Below are 21,609 nucleotides of genomic sequence, written 5' to 3'. Positions count from 1 at the left end.
TTTAGAAAAATGTTTTGGCTAGCCAGCCTGGATTTCAACTGCTGTCAATCAGTGGCTTAAACAGTCTGGATGGCAAAACTTAATTGAAATATTTTCTCTTGTGTCTCATACCAAGTGTCTGGATGTGAGACTTGCCAAGGTCTTTAAAAAGAAGAGGTAGACAGATGGTACTCATGCCTTGATGGACAACGGCAGAAAGCCAAGTTTTCAGCTTCCAAAATAGCAAGGTATTTCTTGAAAAGCTGTTATATTCCATTTCTTGATATTCTTTTTTGCATGAACTTTCAGTTTTAAGTACACACACACACACACACACACCACACACACACACACACAAATGTACAACCAGTATGGAGTACTGTCACCTTCTTCTACTACTTACAGAAGCATGGAGTAGACAACCAGTGGTCTGTGAGGTTTGTTCAGGTGGCCAGTAGCATGTCTATGTTAAATATTCATATTGATTGGAATTGCATTTTTATCGCTTCTTTTATTTCTTATATTGAATTGCAATTCAAATTCTAGGAAATGCAAATTGGAATAGAATAAAAGGCAATGTAAGGATAAAAGAAGCAAAAGGAACACAATTAAAAATCATATAGCACCTAGCACATTACAATTGCTACCACAGCCAAAAAAAATCAAGTAGTTTGCCAAGACCCTCAGCAGTCGTCTGTAGTATATGCAATATAAGACACAATAGAAACAATACTAAATCATTGAAATGATTGGCTGAGTTTATACAATTAAACAGTTGCATAAGCCTGTCCATATAAAAAGATATTCAAGACACTCCTGAAAATCAAAAGCCTGCTGAATCTCTGCTGGAAGTACATTCCACAGCAGAGGTCCAGTGACACCAAATGCCTGAGGAGGTACTATGTGGTTGAGTATTGCGGCTGAGTAGCTGATTTGAACCCTCGACTCCAAGTCTGGTTGGCTAAACACACACACACACACACACACACACACACAGAGAGAGAGAGAGAGAGAGAGAGAGAGAGAGAGAGAGAGAGAGAGAGACTTTCAAGACTGGCTGTCAGACTGGTCTCACACATTGCAAATCTTATTGAAAGATAACATTTGGAGAAGAACGGGAAGCATTTTCCATCTGTACCACTGATGGTCAAAAATACCCACTCTGCTCTCATTTCATGGAACTTTATGCTATACACGGCACAACACATCTCAGAAAGATGTGGGCTTCCTGGGCCGCCAAGGGGAGGGGTGCGAGAAATAAAATTTCACAACTTCTGCAAGAGTTCTAAAACAGACAAATCATAATTAAAGCAGGAATTATGGCATTGCTCTGCCTGCCCACCCCCTGCCAAACACTCAATCCCAAATGACTGCTTGTTATACTTTAAATAAATAAATAAACCCAGACAAACCAACCAACTACTGGGACTTAAGTATTCATGTTAGTAGCAAATAAAATAGCACAAAAATCTTGGCAGAATTACCCTTTGACAACAGAGAAATTTTCCATCCCAGCTGGTCATTAGGCCTTTCCAACTGTCAGTGTCTCCTGCAATCTGCTTTAATAGCTGCATATAATTAGCTTTGTACAGATCACAGGCTTTGGGGGGTAATATTCAATCCAAATATCAAAATCCAAAGAAAGATAACTCAAAGGGACATATGTTTGAGGCAGCCTCCTCAGTGCTGTCTTTACTCCTAAAGACTGTAGCTGTGTTGATTTATGCATATTAGCTTTGAATCCTGATAAGGAAATCTATCAATTACTTTCCTTACAGGAGTTCTGGAAAGAAATATAGGATGCTGATATAAAAAAGCAACATGTCATCTGGATACATAGATATCTTTGGGGGATATAATCCAATAATGATTTCAGAGGTGAACCTGATTTCATTAATCTCAAGGTAGAGTTTTTGGGGGGATTGGGGAGTGCGGCAGACTTGTAGAAGAGAGTAGTTCTGTTTGGGATTCCCAAATTGGGATTAAAAAGTTTCAGTGTTTTCATCTGAACCTGATGGGTATTCACAGACCAATTATAATTGCTTCACCATGTTGAACTTGGGTGTCCATTGCAATAGCTAGAAGAGGCATTGACTAGAAGACGCAGGCAAAATGGTGCCCCTTCCCACTACCCTTGACCATTGGCCAGGCTGCTGGGACTGGTGTGAGCCCAATGACATCTGGGAGGCACTACGTTTGCTGTCCGTGAGCCGCACTGTAAATATTTTATTAAAATAAATACAAACTTTGTCTGACGGGATTGGGTCTCTTCAGAAACACAGAGGTTGTGGAATGCATTGTTTAGGGAATGCTGTCATTGTGCAAAGTAGATGAAAAGTAGAAGGGACTCAGGAGTCCACTGCATATTCCTCTGGCATTTCAGAGACCAAGCACGTGGTTCTAACCATGTCTGCTCAGAGGTAAGTTCCATCTAATTCAAAGCGCTTACTTACTGAGAGCCAGTGTGGTGTAGTGGTTAAGAGCGGTGGACTCGTAATTTGGTGAACCGGGTTCGCTTCCCCACTCCTCCACATGCAGCTGCTGGGTGATCTTGGGCTAGTCACACTTCTCTGAAGTCTCTCAGCCCCACTCACCTCACAGAGTGTTTGTTGTGGGGGAGGAGGGGAAAGAGAATGTTAGCCGCTTTGAGACTCCTTCGGGTAGTGATAAAGTGGGATATCAAATCCAAACTCTTCTTCTTATTCCCAGGTAAGTGGGATCATGATTGCAGCCTAAAATAGGGACATGCTTGTAACATTTCAGTTCTCATACTAGGAATCCAAGCCCAAGAACTCTCTGCTGCCATCACAATAGGCTCTAGTCTGCCTTCAGTTGCCTCCTTTAGTCACCAGTATTCAACCAATTTGAGTCTGCAGAGGTGTGTGTGTGTGTGTGTGTGTGTGTGTGTGGAGAACAGTGGGGAAGTGCAGTTCATAATTTTTTTCAGAGCAGGAGTGATAACAGCCATCTGAAGGAGCCCCAGGGCAATTTATGGGTATTACTTGCTTTGGCAAGTGAATGAAGTGATATGAAGCTTTTATGTTTGCTTATGACAGATTTGCATAGAAGCCACTGAATGGGGGGAGGGAATCAAGTAGAGGCCATATACGTCTTTCCTTTGATTGGGTTCCTACTTCACACTCATAAAGCTGAAAGGTTGCAATTTTTCTATATGAAGATATTTTGCTAAAGCTCACCATTGCTTACAAGTTTAACAGAGTTTATGACCATGTAGCTATTTGGAGAACTGCAGTCATGTTCAACCTAGTCAAGTGGGGCATGGCTATGGGTTTTCCTCCGGCGCTGTCATGATGTACACCTGCACTTCAACATTACCACTGCACCATTGAGAGCCAGGAAAGTGTTCATTCTTTAGGTTCAAGCAGAAAACAAAGGGTTGTATCCAGCTGTATTCTACTCCGAATAGACCCATTGAAATTAATGGACCTAAATTAATCAAGTCGTCAGCTTCAATAGGATTACTGTGGGATATAACCCATAATAGTGTGAGAATCGCATTGGTTGCCTATATGCTACTGGGCTTAATTCAGTGTGCCTATGTTAGCTTACAAAGCCCTAAATAACATGTGACCCATATACCTATAGGTGTGTCTCTCCCTATATCAGCCTGTTCAGGTCTGATTCTTGAGGCATTCCCTGGTCTGATTCTTAACTCATTCATTGGTGATGTGAGAGAGGGCATCCTCTGTAGTAACACTTTGATTATGGAATTTCCCCCACTCAGATGTACGTACAGCATCTTTGCTACTTGGTTTTGATGCTATTTGAATATACATCTTGTTACGTGGGCTTTTTTGGGGGGGGGGGACGACAGAGAATGTCTGGTGGTGAAAGATGTAAGTTGCCTTAGTCCTTCACCTAGAGGGCCTGGTTGAAGATCCTTGATGCTTTTGAGATTCATAGATTAATGTACTGTACTACTTTCCAAAGCATCCTGGAAACTTCAATTGTTTTCAGCTAGATTTTATTTGTCTTTTCCCCTTCCTTCTCTCCAGATGATGCCAACTTTGCCTGATCAACCTTGGCTTGTCCAATTGGCATCCTCACAGAGGCAAATATTGTTTGAAGAGACATGCATATTGACAATGAGACATTTAGGAGGCTGCACTACAGTGAGTAGATTTCTGAAAAATGATGTGTGTCCTTGTATTTTTCTAAATAAGGTACCCCCTAAGTGGTGCAATTTTTAAAGTCTGCAGGATCGCATTGGTGATTCAGGCAATCCTAAAGCACCACAGCTTTTATTTCTATAATAAAAGGATAAAATTAAGGGGGGAATTATTTGCCTTCATCATGTTAATCTGTCTAAAACCTTCAAATGAATTAATCACAAAGTATTCTGCCAGCAAGGCTGGTTCTGCAATATTGTTTTGTGCTTTGTAAAAGTCTTAACATTTTAATCTGCAACTATAGATATAAAAATAAATGTAATTGTACCATAAAAATCCACATCATAAAAATGTTAGAGATATTAAAAAGTGATGGCTAATTAAAAGTAAAAAAGTTGGGTGAAATGGAGTTCCAGAAAGTGCTAGGATTTCAATATAAGAGTAGCTTAATCCTTGGGTCTTCTTGGAAGCTGCTCTCTCTCTCTCTCTCTCTCTCTCTCTGTGTCTATATCTATCTATCTATATCTATCTATATCTATCTATCTATATCTATCTATATCTATCTATCATCTATCTATCTATCTATCTATCTATCTATCTATCTATCTATCTATCTATCTATCTATCTAACTATCTATCATCTATCATCTATTATCTATCATCTATCATCTATCATCTATCATCTATCATCTATCATCTATCATCTATCATCTATCTATTTATCATCTATCGCAAAAACCTTGAAGATAATCCAGAAAGCTAGTGTATACTTCTTTGCAAACATACCTTTATGACTAATTTGTGAGCACCTTTGGGACTATATCTTTGAAAAATACCAATAAGACTAGTTAAGGATCTAAAGAAAGTGGGTATTCTAAAGAAAGGATCTAAAGAAAGTGGGTATATCATATAGTAAAAAGGTAAAGGGACCCCTGACCATTAGGTCCAGTTGTGACTGACTCTGGGGTTGTGGCGCTCATCTCACTTTATTGGCCGAGGGAGCCTGTGTACATGTGGCCAGCATGACTAAGTCGCTTCTGGCGAACCAGAGCAGCACCCGGAAACGCCGTTTACCTTCCCGTCGGAGTGGTACCTATTTATCTACTTGCACTTTGATGTGCTTTCGAACTGCTATGTTGGCAGAAGGGGTATATCATATATCTCATTCCAAAAAAACTGGAAGCATTGGATATCCTCGGAATATATGGTGAAAGTCTGCCCCCAATGAACTAAACTTTTATCAGTCTCTATTAACTGAGCTGGCTCTCAGGCAGCCGATGCCAGGGGGTTGGAGGGGGGCAGTGACAGCAGTCTTTCCAGCCCTGCCCCCGCCTGCTCTCCACCCTGGTGCCGGAGCATGAAGCTACGCCACTGGGCTGAAGTAAAATTGAACTGCCAGTCATGTCTAGACAGTCCACCATTTATATACCCAGTTGATCCCTGTGCTCTGCAGGTGAGGGTGACCTGCAGAAACCATGGACACAGCTATACAGCTGCAAATAAAACGTTTTAAGTGTGTTTTTGGTGCAGTATACAATGTGGCACTAGACTGAGATGGTGAGCCTATATGGAAAATTCAATGTATTTTTAAAAACGCTTTTAAAAAAAAGAATTTTCAGAACGGTTTTTATATGTGTGTAGATTCCACCCATCTTATCAGGAACCCCATTTCACATGGTACAGGAATGGTGACACCTTCCCTTTGGAATACATACGCTTCAGGTTACAGACTCCGCTAACCCAGAAATAGTGCTTCAAGTTAAGAACTTTGCTTCAGGATGAGAACAGAAATGGTGCTCCGGTGGTGCGGCAGCAGCAGGTGGCCCCATTAGCAAAAGTGGTGCTTCAGGTTAAGAACAGTTTCAGGTTGAGAACGGACCTCCAGAACGAATTAAGTACTTAACCCGAGGTACCACTGTAGCTCTTCATAATCAAAGCAAACTTCACCTTCTTTTCTTTTGCTTGCTTTTCAGCTGAAGGTTCAGGTTAAACACCCAACCTAGCAATGAACGTTAATGGCCAGCGATTTTTCAGATACATTACTGCGAGGCGTACTCAGTATCTGTATGGATAGAAGCCGAGAGAAAAGGCAGGAGAGGGAACAAATGTAAATGGTGAGCTCATTTTCTCCTGCAGGTGTATTGATTTCTTACATCTCCTCTGATAGATAGTATGACTAAGCAGAAAACTACTTTCAGAAGCATCTTTTCAACAGGAATTGGGAGGGTGGCAGGAGTGGAGAGGAATGATGAATGCTGCTTCGTTAGAGGAAGCCAAAACGCAATCCTTCTTCATGAGGGATTTATCATTTCCCACCTTGTTCTGCAGTCATCTTAATAAACATTTGATAAATGCCCATTTAGTGGTAACAGAAACATCATGCTCAGAATCCCAGTTCATGGGTCATCTTTCAAAACAGCATCTCTTTCCAGGCCTGCTTAATGCGTTTAGGTTTCAAAACAAGCTCTGGGAGAAAACTGTGTGTGTGTGTGTGTGCATATCTGTGTCTGTAGGTTGGTAGTAGTGTCATTTTATCATGAGTGACAGAGTATTTGTGGCAAAATGGAGCATGATATGTTAATAAGTGTATATCTATGTCAGTGCCAGACTGCTTATGTGAAAACTGCAGTGGAAGAATTGGTCTCAGTGGAAATGCATGTTGTTAAAAGTAATGGGTATTCTGGATAAATGTAAAACTATCCTCAAAAGGGGCTTCTGTGGTATTAAATGAGGACATTAGCGAACACTGGGCGGTCAAAGGGATGATAGGAAAGATGTCTCTACAAATATTTCTAACAATTGATTTAATGTACCGGTCTTGATTTGCTAGTTTATGGAGGCTTAGAGGAGAAAGAGAGAGAGAGAGAGATACCTATTACTGGGCCTTTTTCTTAATGCATTCCTCCTATTGCACCAACATCCTCCTAAAAGCCACGAGGGAAAATAATAAGATAGCTTCCTTTCCCTTCATTTCAACACAACACGATCAGGAACTCTCTGCAGGGATAAATCTTGAATTATTATTGTTTTTTAAAGTCTTTATGGAATATACAGATGGTGCAAAACAATGAATAATTCCGTTGCACGTAACGTTATAAATTAGGTTGCAAACCATTTTGAGAGCTGAAGAGTTGTCTAGCTGACTTAAGGAGCCACATTCTCCCTTCTCCTTTGAATAGCTGAACCTGATGGCATATTGAATTCTATATTTGGAATGTCATATCAAATAATACCTTCCTTCCTTCCTTCCTTCCTTCCTTCCTTCCTTCCTTCCTTCCTTCCTTCCTTCCTTCCTTTTTTGAAAAAAGCATAACTATGAAAAAACATGTCTAACAGCCCAATCCTATACATGCCTACTCAGACATAAGTCCTATTGACTTCAGTTAACTTACTCCTAGGCCAGTGGGCATAGAATTGCAACTAGAAGTCCCACAGGGCTTCATTCAATAGTTCTTTGGAACCTTGCCCTGTTTACTATTTCAATATTATTTAAATCATACCCCCCCAAATCAATACATTGATTTCTGCTCGGATTAAGAGCATTGCATGTTTGTCTTTTCTCTTTTTATCTTTGTATAAACTAGTCACTTGTGACATTATAGCTGTATTTCAAAGTTTACGAAGCCATTTGATAGCATTGTGAGCTTTATTTAGCTTTTGCTGTCTGGCAGAATCAATTTTGGCCATCTTAAAGCATCAGTGTCATAATACAGCAAGGGAGAGTCTTGATGGACCAAGGGCAGCGCACAAACAACAACCAGAACACAGATTTGCACGGTTCTCAGTGTTTGAGCTACTTCTTTATCTATGGGGATTTGAGTGGCTTTTAAAAAGTTAAACAATGATATTCTAATATGCCATCCTGTTTGACCTGAATCATCCTGGTATTAAAAATCTTGAGGAAGCTAAAAGAACTGTTTCCTCTTTGAGTCTTGTAGCTCTTTCCTAAGCATGCTTTCTTGAGAATACAGCTATGAATAGGCAGGACATCTATCATGTGTTTGTCTCTTTTGCACTTTACATTTGAGAGGTGAGGGGAGGACTAATCCAGATTGAAACCATGGAGTATGAGTAGCTTTTAAAAAAACCCTTCCTCTGTGCAATTATTCCCAATTAAATATCCCCCCGAAGTTTCCATTTACCTTCACTCCTGAAAGTGCTATTTGTTGAAATGACATTTTGTGTATATTTAGGGCAGAAACAGTGTGGAGGAATGCTATCTCTGTCTCCATGGTCCTGATTCATATTTCTTTCCCCTTGTTTATGGCTGCTTTTTCTTTTAAAGGCCTGAGATGATAGATGATAGATAGATAGATAGATGATAGATAGATAGATGATAGATAGATGATAGATAGATAGATGATAGATAGATAGATAGATAGATAGATAGATAGATAGAGATATATCCAATGCTAGTCATACTCAGAATAGATTCCCTTAAATTAAATTAACATAAATGTAAGCCCATCCAATTCAATGGGTTGTATCCAGCTAAGTTTTTCATAAAGTTGACCAACTGATATAAATGAACCGAAGTTAGTTGTGTCTATTAACTTCAATGGGTGGACTCTGAGTGGACTCTGGATGCAACCCAGCATGTCTACTCTGAGGAGGACTTAGTGTGATTTAACCCATTTTCAAAACACATTGTCCATTCTGAGCCTAAATTCCACAAAAATCAACATTTTATTATTATTCATTTTTACTTTGCACATGTATAAATACAGCCGGAAGCTATGGGAACATGCTTCCAATTTTAATGAAGTTAGGAATAGAAAGTATGGGCTTAGAAAAAAGCCTGTGCTCATCTTTCCTCCTACCCAAAACATGTAGTCAGAGCAACTTGTACATAAGAGATTTTTATTCAGTCAAATGGTACAGCCTCAGCAGCAGACAGAGTGCTGAATCACGATTCAGGAATTGAGGAGCAGGGCAGGGAGCTCAGAACTGAACAGAAGCAACAAAGATATCCTAACAATTTTTCTCTTTCCCTCCTACCAAGCTTTAAAAAACGAAATGTGACATGCTTACTTATGAGACTCTCCCAGTTTGCAGGAATGCTGAGCTTGCATGCTTTGTTGGGTTGAGTGGGTCTGCTATCTGCAAAGGTAGCACCTACTGATCGGTCATGGCCACCTCCTATTTAACCTCTCCCATCAGCTGATCAAAGCCTCCACTGACTCCCTCCTCCACAAAAGGGTTGGAGGGGAGACCCGGCATCCCTGTTTCCTCTTCCAAACCAGCTGAAGTTAGGACAGAAAGGGGAGATTCCCCTCTCCAACTCAGGTTCCTGCAGTTCAGCCCCCCTCTGGTTCTTCCTCCTTCTCCATCTGGACCTGCCAATCCAAGTCCAATTCCAACAGCACTGCAAGGCTTATCACAGTGCTATTCTTGCTGAGGAGTTTGAGTCTGGCTAGAAACATTTGGACTTGGAGAATTGTATCTAGCATTTAGTAGCACTTATTCAAGAGCAAAGGTGTTTACAACCCTCTTCCCCCGTAGCTTATAGTTGTGTGCTCCCAAATTCCTCAAGTGGTGAAAATTGAGCACACTGCTTTATGGAAGTGAATTGTGGACAACTTACACCCACCAGGAATGATGCCTCAATGCCTTCCACATATGCTCTGTGTCAGGAGGCTTTTGGGCATCACATGGCAGGACAAAGTTTCAAAAAAAGATGTGCTCTTCCAAGCCCACATTCTCAGCATGTTTGCACTCCTGTCTCAGCAACATCTATGCTGGCTTGGTCATATACACAGAATGGAAGACGGCAGGATCCCCACGAGCTGGCTTGAGGCACCAGGCCTGTTTGCGCTACAAAGATCTCTGCAAATGTGACGTGAAGGCTGTCAACATTAACCCCTGCCATGTGGAATCCCTTGCAGATGACTGCAGTGCCTGGGGACAGACAATCAGTATCCACAGCTGTGACCAGAGGAGGAATGCCCTCTGGAAGGAGCACAGAGAGAAAAAATGCCATCGTGCATCTGTAACAGCAAAACCAGATGCCTAACTGCCTCTGCTGCAACAAAGCCTATCTCTCCCATATTGGTCTCTATAGCCACAGCATGCTCTGCAACTCTCCAATGGTGTGACTTTGCCCCAATGGCACACTCTCCCATTTTCTCTTGAGACAGATGGATGCCAACAACATGTGAGAATGGCAAGTTACCACATCAGAGAAAATGCTAGTTATTAAAATGCTCTCTGATGTGGTGGTACATAGAATGATAATGTAAAATTCTGAGTATCAAAGGGAAAGTCATGTTACCTGGCCTTATGATTCTGCTTCCATTACCTGTCCTTCTACTTCTATACTGAATTTCATACACGGCTGCCTAATATAGCCTCATTACCTGTAATCACAGGCTACAAAGCAGACTTGGTATTGTTTGAAGAAATCTGAATGTAGCAGATTTTCTTGTTTGCTGACTTACTTTGACTCTCTGTCTCCATTTCCTTTCAACTATTTTTGGCAGTTGGCACCTGAAGATAATTGTTAGGTATGCATATGATAGTCTTGGTTAGCAATGGGATTCATCACAAGCTCACAAGGAAATGCCAGTCTTTGATCACCCCATTTGGAAAAGTGACAGATTGACATGCAGATATTTTTTTTTGACTGAAATAGATTCATAGCAGTTAACCCCCTCAACATGGCGAGGGATATCATGTGGTTTCTTAAGACTAGGACTTATTCCACAGCTTGTACATTTTCAGGGGGGTTCCTCAGCCACGCATCTTCATATAGCTGCTGTAAAGCAGTGTTGCCATATCGTTGGCCCCGGTGAGGCCATTTTAGGCAAACCATGCCCACCTGTCAATCACCTGACATTCTAGGGCATCAGGAGGCAGAGATCTGTTATCTCAAATCTCAGTGCTAAAATAAGAGACAGTTCTCTTTGATCTTAGTGCTAAGCACCACAACACTAAGATCAGAGATAAACTTAGGGTCAGATTATGGTTCCATGGTCTAAGTAGTTAGGAGGATGAAATTCTTAATAAAGCAAGAAAGATCACATGCAGTAAGAGTCTATGAGACAGCACTAGGACTGAAAAAGATAAGCAGGCTGTGCCCTTCTCAACTCAGGAAGGATGTGTGGCCTGCTTGTAGACAGGATAAAAGCAAGTTGTTTGTTTTTTAAGCATAAATAAGGAAAACAGATGCAAGAAGAATAACAGAGTATGTTTTCCGTTAAGGATTTGAGTGTAGGGAGCTATCCAGAATGCTGTGGTGCTGAAATCAGACTGCATCTTGCCAACGTGTTTGCAGACCACATTGCATAAAACCAGTAGTTGTGTGGTGGAGAACAATACTTAACTTTTGTGGGGAAGGGGGAAGAAAGCACTCTAAAGCTATGCTGAGAATGAAGACTACAATTCTGTGTACATTTACTCAGAAGTAAATCTCACTGTGGGCCTTAAAGGTCAAGGTCAAGGTAAAGGGACCTCTTACCGTTAAGTCCAGTCGCGGATGACTCTGGGGTTGCAGCGCTCATCTCGCTTTACTGGACGAGGGAGCCTGCGTTTGTCTGCAGACAGTTTTTCCAGGTCATGTGGCCAGCATGACTAAGCCGCTTCTGGCGAACCGGAGCAGCGCATGGAAACGCTGTTTACCTTCCCGCCGGAGTGGTACCTATTTATCTACTTGCACTTTGACGTTTGGCAGGTTGGCAGGAGCAGGGACCGAGCAACAGGAGCTAATGGGGATTCGAACAGCCAACCTTCTGATCAGCACTCCCTAGTAAATATGTTTAGGACTGTGACCTGAATTAATATAGCCTTATACACAATATTATGATTTAATTCAGTCCTCAGCATTAGCCATATAAACTTCAATATCTTGTTGTCAGCAGTGTATAAAATAATAATATATACTCCAATCAGGTTTATCCATTCCACTCATAAATCATAGAGAACTTGGTTGTGTAATGGAAATGTAAGATTGAATTGTAACCTTGATCTTCAATCAGGAAGCATGCTTTAATATTGATTGCAAGAGAGTTATCAAGTTAGGGAAATGATTTGTGGAGGAGCAGCACAAGGAGAACACTGTGCTCTCCCTCATTGGTTACTTACATATATCTCCCTTCTAAAGAGCAGAATTGTACATATTTTACTCAAAATGCTTGAAAGAATAATAATAAAAAAGATTCTCAGTGGTAACAGGAACACATTTTATTACTATATGCTATAAAGTTGGGGTTTCAGCTGAGAATGGGTTTAACTGAGTTGTTCCTGGATTTGATAATATCATCTGCTGTTGCCACATCACATAAGATATCTAGGGAATTGTGGGCTGGTGTTTTTTTGTTTTTTGTTAGTTTCACCTTGAATTTTTTTGGCAGCTACGAGATACTGGAGGGAAAGGTGATTTCTACAGCAAGCGAATTGACATGGATTTTTTTTTTTTTTTGCAGGCCACTGAAATATCAATATTGCAGAGCATATCTCAGTGTGGGAATGTCTTTCACTTGATTATTCTTGGGGCAAAAATCACGGAACCTATTTGCCCCCTCTGCCACCACTGCTGACAGAACTAAAGGGAGGAAAATAGAGGGGTAATTCTTCTCCTTTGCAATTCTTCCCTGCCTGTTAAGTTGTTACTCTTAAAACAGGTCTGGTCCCACAGTCTTAAGCCAGAAACTTTGTTTCTATATACATTTCTCTGTATTAGTGCTGAATCTGCCCCATTCCTGCCACATGGCTCATTATTATGCCCCTCTAGAGAGTCCATGGAGTTGTTTTGTGGGTTTACAGGCAGGACCAGATTTAGGTCTGATGAGGCCCTAAGCTACTGAAGGTAATGGGGTCCTTTATATGTCCAGCTGTTCTTTGTCAACAACAAATTGTTGCTTTTTTGTGTTGAATATATGCTATATGGTAATTTATGGACCTAATAGGTATCTAAAGCCATTTGCACATAACAAAATATGTGATACTTTAGGGAGCAGGCTAGCAGGCCAGGCCCATTACTTACATCATAGGAGCCTACGCAACACAAAACACTGTTGCTGTATGTAACCTTTATTTTATTTACTTTTTTATCTTATATTTTGGAAATGTACGTCCAGTTTTTTCCCCTTTAAATTTTTTGGGAGCCCCCAAGGGAGTGGGGTTAACCCTAACCCTAACCCTAAGCTATAGTTTGTTTAGCTTATGCATAAATTCGGCACTGTTTACAGAGCAGACTCAGATAGCTATCTTGCAGGGAGCCCAGTAAGATAAGGTGCTGCTTCAGCACTGGGTGGGTCCTGTTTTTTTTCTTTTAAACTCGTGGCTTCCTTGAGCAGCTAAACGCTTGAAGTGGTGGTCTTGAGAGGGTAATGTGTGTCCACTTATGCTCCTTGTGCCCCATATGTACCAAGGCTACCTATATAGTCCAGTTCTTCTTCCGAGGTTTTGTTTAATTCAGGACTGGTACTACCAGGAAGATGGTGGGACACAACAGAAATATACCAGCATCTGGAGGCAACTGACATTGGCCTGGGAACCACACTGTAACCACACAATCAGGTTCCTTCAGACATTGGCAATGATGTTGCTGTGTAATGTGTGGCCTTGCTTATAATATATGAACCAGACTTGAGATGCTGAGCCGTTTTCATAATAAATGAAAAAAAAATAAATAAATAAAATTTCCTAATAATAAAATGGAGTGTAAAATAAATAAATATATTAGCTATAACCTGTTTATTTTAGGATTTAAATGAGTAAAACAAGCTACAACCCCCACCCTCTAAAAAGAGATTACAGACACTTTTTACCTGTGGGAAATAATTGGATGTAATTGGTTCTTATAACACATTTTCTTTTAACATTTTTAATCTTACTTAATTTTTCATTCTCCTCATGTGCAATAAAATTTCATTTTTCAAACACCTTCTTAAAAGAGAGAGAAAATGTCTACCTTCCATTTTTTCTTCCCTAATTATGTTTTTTTCTTCTGAAACAGGGCCAACATGGAAGAAAAAACCCTATATGCCTATTTTCAGCAAAATACACAGGATCCATGATTATTATTAATTTAGAATAATCTAACACCCTCTGGTTCTGCTTTTTACTTTACTCTTTCACCTCCCTTTTGTGAGTTTAACAGGTCCTGTGTAATAGAGAGCTAAGCTAATCTATTTTGTTTGTTTGTACAGGTTTTTAGTTTTTTAATGGAATAAATACGTGATGGGGAACCTGTGGCCCTTCAGATATTGTTCGACTCTGAACTCCCATCAGTCACAGCCTGGCCAATAGTCAGGGATAATGAAAGTTGTATTCTCGCAACAGTTCAAAGGTTCCTTACTCCTGGAATAAAGTGAGTTTGCCAGTTTTTGAATCATTTTTCATTGTCTTATTTGAAGGCGTAAAGGAACCCCTGACCATTAGGTCCAGTCGTGACCGACTCTGGGGTTGCAGCACTCATCTCACTTTATTGGCCGAGGGAGCCGGCGTATAGCTTCCAGATCATGTGGCCAGCATGACTAAGCCGCTTCTGGCAAACCAGAGCAGTGCACGGAAACGCTGTTTACCTTCCTGCCAGAGTGGTACCTATTTATCTACTTGCACTTTGATGTGCTTTCGAACTGCTAGGTTAGCAGGAGCAGGGACCGAGCAATGGGAGCTCACCCTGTTGCGGGGATTTGAGCTGCCAACCTTTTGATCGGCAAGTCCTAGGCTCTGTGGTTTAACCCACAGCACCACCCGCATCCCTATTTGAAGATTAGCTGTGTCTTATTTGAAGATGCACTATATTCTGTGGGGCTTTCTCCCCATTAGGTTACATGTAGATCAAGCTGCACCCTAAGATAGAGTGGCTTTCCTATTACTTTGGGGATGCGAAACCTGTGGCTGTCCAGATGTTGTTAGAATTCGCCTCCCATCAACCCCAGAGAGCATAACCAATGGCAAGAGATAATGGGAGTTGTAGTCCAAAGATGTCTGGAGGGCCACAGGTCCCCCACCCCTGTATTGATGGCAGAACGGAGCCAGAGTTTTAGAGCATGATATCAGGAGTGAAAAGTATGCTGAAGAGATTAAAGAACAATATAAAGAATTCTAAGCAGCTTGAGTATTTAAAAAGCTCCTTGCATGTGGAATTTAGCAAATTATGCTGCTGAGGATTGAGAAAGATTTAGATGGGAATTAGAGCTGTTTATGATAACAAGCCAAGCAAATGATAAGCCAGATGTACAGAAAATAACAATATTGCCAAGCGGTGCTGGGGAAGAAATCATCTATATTTTGTTTTTAAGAAATAAATCAGTTATGTAGTGAAGCTTGCAGCACTTGAAGGAAGATGTAATGAAACCGTAATAGAAGGGAGGGTGGGAAAAGGGGGCAAAGAATGTATCACATTCCTAGGGACAATCAAGCATAAGATTATCCATCTTTGTTCTTTTAGGCAAGTGTGCTGTAGAAAAGCACATGAAATATTTGTACCCAGCCAATCTAAATCACGAGACGAAAAACTGAAAGCTGCAATTTGATCTATTTTGTCCTGTTGCTGTCTGGTCTGTTCTTATCCTGCTGAGGACAGCCTAGGGCAATGCAAGTTGGGTGCTACAAAAGCAAGGAGAGCTCCTAGTGAGCAGCATGCTGTACCCCCTTATGGGAGAACTAGTGTCTCTTAAAGAGCCAGCTCTCTGGTCTGAATATTGTATCGCTCCTGTGCTCCATGGCTTCTTACCTGGTGTGCTCTCTGCACAACTGAAGTGATAAGGTAGCATGTAAGGCGCTTGATTCATTGGGCCAAGGAGAAGATGCTCAAGATGCCATATCTATAGGCTTTGGGGTATGACATATCATTAACACATGCGTCATCAATTTATTACAATCAGCATACAAGAAATACTATGATATCAGCAGACTCATGCCTACCAGGTTGAGTGGCCCCCTGATTGGCAGCCTTAGGGTGAGACCCAGGAACTCATTCCTTAGCTGTCAACACTGTAGCCTTGCATTCAATGCTGGAGTCATTGCTGGAGTCATGACAGATCCATGTGAAATGAGAAAATGCCCATGTTCTCTCCTAGATTCTGGACCATGCAACTGTCATCCCACTTCCCAGCTTCTGATGCAAGTTTCTGATTTCCTCATTCAGTTATGGTGATTCAGCTAGCTCTCCTACAAGACCTAGATTCCTTTCAGGATACAGAATCTCTGTTTCACCTGCCCAGCTAGTTGTGCAAATGTAAGAGAGGGAGGCAGCCAACCAACTGCTTTGCTCTGAGAGAGGGACCAGGTAGAAGGTGGAAGAGTGTAGCTTTCCTTCTCTTATGAAGGAAACACACCTGAGTGGCGTGCTCAAAGCCAATCTGAATGAATAGCGTATTCTACTGTTATCCACTGGCAGGGAAAAGAAGCTGTTTTAAGAACACTAAGCCCCTTCCCCAACCCCCAGATACCATATTGAACAAGTCTTTTGGCTTCTGAGATGAAGCATTGAACCCACCACCTACTTGTATGCCTTTATTTTAAACTTCATTTAAAGCAAACTGAAATATGGTGCTCTTGGGTAACTGAATTATGTGCTTAAGGTCACATTTTATGCAGTTTCTTACCTGCCACAGATTCAAGTTATAAACACAGTCCTGAAAAATCTACCTCCTATTTTTGAAACTAACTTTTTACCCCTTCCTTAGGTATATACCCCTCTTCCATTTTCTTCCATCTTCATGGCAACCCCATGAAGCAGGTTAATCTGAGAGATGGTGACCTCCCCAAGGTCATCCAGTGAACTTCATGGCTGAGTGGGGCCCGCCTTCTAGAGCTAGTCCAGAGAGCTAGCATATCTATGATACTGACTAAGCTTGGAACTGTCCAAGCAGTTCAGCAATGGAACCAGTTACTGTGTGTGTTCACTCTCCCACAACAGAGGTTTTCAAGTAGAGGCTGGACAGCCATCTGTTGTGGGATGCTGGAGCTCTGAATTACTGGCATCAAGCAGATGGGCATCTGGACCCTTGCCAACCCTATCTTTCTGTGACTCTGCATGTAGAAGCATTATGGCTCTTCGCAGAATATGGCTGTGACAACATACGGGAGTTGATGGCAATCTCGGCAGAAGTTTTATTGACATGTGCACTCCCCCAAGTCTATAGGAATTGCTAGTGTTTTCTAGTGAGAAAATGTTGGATATCGGGTGGAGAAACTCAGCTTGAATTCCCAGCTCAGCTGGTACAACGTGGCTTCTTGACTGGACAGCTCCCTTCCTCCTTCAGCAGAACTTCCCAAGGAGCTGCCCCTTACAGTGCTAGACAGCTCCCCAGCCTGACTTGTTAACAAAGAGGAACTTGAGCCACACCACTCAGGGTTGGCAGAAACAGGATACTTGTCCAAAGGCCCCTGGAATCTGAGTGCTAGCTTTGCTTATAAAAAACGAGGGGGAGAGAGATTTATGGAGCTTGCAGGCAGCTGGATATCAGCTTGTGTGTCAGCTGGACACATTTTTATCACTCCAGTGTCTATACAGTTGATGGCTTTAGTCAGATAACAATGGAAAAGTAATAGCCTGGCAGGCAGGCAGGCAGCCTAAGCAAGTTATGTCTATCTAATGGGGACAGATTGTCCTTGGTGAAAGAATTTCTAAACCATTGGATCCAAAACAATGACTTTCATTAGTGGAGAAAGCCAGCCAGATCTGTCACAAAGCAGTTTGTGTGTGTGTGTGTGTGTGTGTGTGTGCGCGCGCGCGCGCGCATGCATGCATGCAAGACCACACACACACATCAGCATTTTCCCAAGTGCAGAGCAACCAGAAATGGAAGATGGCTTGTTGACTCAGCATATTAATTTACCACAGCCCGTTGCCAAAAGACTGGAAATCTGAAGGCAGATGATTTTCAACTTTAGGAGAGGAAAGAAAAATTCCACTGCCAGTTGTAGGCTTTAAAGGGCTGTATCTAATTTATCACCCTCTAAAAGCTGCAATAACTCCTCAAGGAGGTAGTTAGGGTGGGTAGAGGGAAATCCTTACAGCAATTCAAAAATAAAACAAGACGCCCAGAGAGAAGAGCCTCTTTACTTGCAGGATCCAGAAGAGTTTCAGCAGACCTGACCAGGAATGCTTTAGGCATAAGCATTATTCTTGTAGGACAAATGGTCAAGCTTACTACAGGTCATGACCTTGGGAGGATGTCGGGCAGGGATCCAGAATTCTTGCCAAGCTCTGGCCAAAAATGGGAGCTACAAGATATCAAGCTTGGCCTCTCCACAAAAAATCTCTTGAGAATCAATTGGCCAGAGCAGATTATGTGACAAGGCACAGGCATATATACAAGCCATTGGTCCATCTATGGTCTGTTCTAGCTTGCAGCAACAATCCAGGGGAATTTTCTAGCTCCTCTACCAGAGATCTTTTAAACTATATGTACTGGCTAGTGAATCTGGCTTCCTATATAGTCAAAGTACATACTCAGCTGCTGAACTACAGCCCACCCACCTTTAAAAGCTTCTTGACAAGGTGTATCCTCTGTCCTAAATGATCAAGAAGGGAAGTTAGCTTGTTCCTTACATATTTGCCTGCCTCACTCATTGAGAGTCATGCCCACAGACTGAACGGTGGGTTGTATCTCAAAGCAGGGGGTGACCTATTCCTAACCTTTGATTCTTTTAAGGAAAAAAAAATTTTGAAGTTACTATATTTTTTAAAAAGCTTTTATGGTTAAGGTAGGTCTCCATTTCTGAGAACTGCAAAATGCTGGTTAAGTCACAGTTGCTGAATGATCACAAGAACATAAGAAAAGTCTGCTGGACCAGGCCAGGCTGGATGTAATCCATCATCCTATTCACTCTGTTGCCAACCAAATGCCCACTGGAATTCTGAAAGCAGGACCTTGGTGTAATAGCTCTTTCCCCACTTGGCATTCCCAGCAAGGGTTATTCAGAGGCATACTTCTTCCAACCATAAAACATAGTCATTGTAGCTAGTAGGCATAGTTAACCTGTGGCGGTTGTTCTTGGTCCCCTTTTCAGTGGTGGCCCTATACCTCTATAATATTCTCCCTTGGAATATCCATATATGTCTGTCCCTTAGAAGATTGGAAAAAAAGACTTATATTCTGGTTTACATTTGGGTAGCTTTATGGTTATTGCTGTTTCCTCTTAAGAACTTAAGTTTTATCTAGTTACTGTTTTCATGTTGTTAATTGCTTCTACTGTTATTTCAAATCTTGGCATTTTAATGTTGCATTTTATTAATTATTTGTAACCCACTTTGGGATGGTGTATAACCTAAAAGGTATGATAGAAATCCACTGTGTTAGTGGTGGTGGCAGTGATAAATCATCACAATCATAATCAAAAGCTGATAATGCAATCTACACTGCATGAAACATTTGCTTTGCTATGCTTACCAGATGCCTTGCAGAGGCTTGTGCTAAACTCTCAGTGAGCTTGATAAACTCTTCCCTGGATATTCTGTTTCCTTAAGTTTCAACTTGGTGCCCTACAGATGTTTTGGGCTGTGATACCCATCATCACTGGGCATTGGGTATTCTGACTGAGGCTGATGGGAGTTGGAATCATAGAATAATAAAGTTGGAAGGGTCAGCTAGTCCAACTCCCTGAAATGCAGGAATCTCTTAACATACAGTCCCCCATACAATTTGAAACCATACCGGACCCTGCTTAGCTTTGCAAATATGCTAGTAGTTTTATTGCTGCAATTAACCCTAATCCTTGCTGTTGTCCAAAATGACTGCAGGGTTGAGGAAGGCTGCTTTAAGCTATCCAATATTCCCCTAGTAGTTGCTCCTCTCCACTTCAAGCCTATGTGGCTCTTCTGGCTGACCTATGACTTGTGTTGCTGGAATACAACGCCCATCATTTATTTTATTTGAATTATTTATATGCCACTTTTCATTCAGAGAATAGTAAGGCAGTCTAGCCAGCTATGCCGTACGCCACATGAACAAGTCTGCCCACACGAAGCAAAATCTAGGAGTAACATGATTTTTTTTAACTTCCTGAATTGCTGCTGAAATGGTTGCTTTAGCTCCACGTGGTATTTTTTCAAGAGGACTGCATTGGAATTTGCAACATTTATAAATCGAATGACCGAGGCGCCTTGATTGAAATGTATGTTCCGTATAAAGAGTATTCCTTTTTAGCTTTCTCTGTTACATTGAAAACAGTTCATGAATGAAGGAATGGAGACAAAAATACATGCTTGGTGGCACTTGAGAAAGAATCTTGCAAGACTCCTGGGAGGCACATTGGTGGAGATGAATTGCAATGGCAGAATAGTCAATGTAATGTGGGAGTTGAAAGTGGGTTTGAGGATGTTAAACAGTGGTACCTGATTTCCATGCAATGAGAATGCATCACTGTATGTTTTACTTGGGGAGAAAATAATCCATACTAAAGGAAACTGCTCCTTAAAGCCCTAATGTTGCTTTGATTTGCCAGATGAGGAATGCATATCATAATAAGCCTGCATCTTACACTTACTATTTTTATATCATCACATTATTGAGCCACACTTGCTATGGTTATCGCATCTGAATTTTTAGAATTGTTTCACATGGACGTGTATCACTGAGTGTTTCAATTTATTTTTTCTCTGACTCCACCCATATTAGAATGAAAGATTCATAGGTCATGATTTAGTGTACCTGCACGCCCACATGTTACCATCCCTGTCTATCCTATTGCAATCGTATAAACAGAACAAAACACAAGGGAAGCTCTTCATGAAGGAACAGTGACCAGCACTGCACAGAATCAAATTCTCCATCTTAAGCAGAAGAATCCAGTTCCTGTTCAGCACCCCTCTCAACCCTATTTTAAAACCCTATTTTAAAGGTAAAGGGCCCCTGACAGTTAAGTCCAGTCACAAACGACTCTGGGATTGCGGCACTCATCTCACTTTTCTGGCCGAGGGAGCCGACGTTTGTCCACAGACAGTTTTTCTGGGTCATGTGGCCAGCATGACTAAGCCACTTCTGGTGAAACCAGAGTAGCACATGGAAACGCAGTTTACCTTCCCGCCAGAGCGGTACCTATTGATCTACTTGCACCTTGACGTGCTTTCGAACTGCTAGGTGGGCAGGATCTGGGACCGAGCAACAGGAGCTCACCCCGTCGCGGGGATTCGAACCGCCGACCTTCCAATCGGCAAGCTCTAGGCTCAGTGGTTTAGACCACAGTGCCACCCATGTCCTCCTCCTGTGTGAGGCAAGGGTTCAGCTCTATCTTTGAGAGAGGACTTTGCCCACTTGAAGTGCATTTTTTTCTTTTTCTTACTCTTTCTGTTTTCATTTAGATTACTTTGTTTCTTATTGTATTGTATTATGAAAAAGCCTTAATAAAATTTCATGAAAAAGAAAAGGTGTGGAGAAGCTTTTTCTGCTTGAGAATCACATTCACTTCTGGGCTGCTTATGGGGGGGGGCGGGGACGGGACGGACACACATGCCTTTGGTAAATAAGGCTGTAGCAAGAAAATATGAATCTTGATGTGTGTAGCTCAGTTGGTAGAGCATAAGACTCTTAATCTCAGAGTCATG

General features: G+C 41.5%; 1 long non-coding RNA gene across 3 annotated transcripts in view; it reads left to right on the top strand.

Annotated features, from left to right (window-relative positions):
* Nucleotides 1-21,609, top strand: part of LOC310698110 — an 81,038-nt gene that overhangs the window by 45,536 nt on the left and 13,893 nt on the right. For 2 of the 3 annotated variants that reach the window (XR_014521320.1, XR_014521322.1), the window contains 3 exons: nt 3,996-4,112; nt 6,083-6,223; nt 14,258-14,418. This is a non-coding gene — a long non-coding RNA (uncharacterized lncRNA). The remainder of the gene's footprint in view (nt 1-3,995; nt 4,113-6,082; nt 6,224-14,257; nt 14,419-21,609) is intronic. The other variant, XR_014521321.1, reaches the window with a different exon arrangement.

This window comes from Podarcis liolepis (genome assembly GCF_965112155.1).
Source record: "Podarcis liolepis genome assembly, chromosome: Z".
Classification (NCBI taxonomy): Eukaryota; Metazoa; Chordata; class Lepidosauria; order Squamata; family Lacertidae; genus Podarcis; species Podarcis liolepis.
Note: the sequence above shows the minus strand (reverse complement) of the source record. Positions and strands in the feature narration are given on the sequence as shown.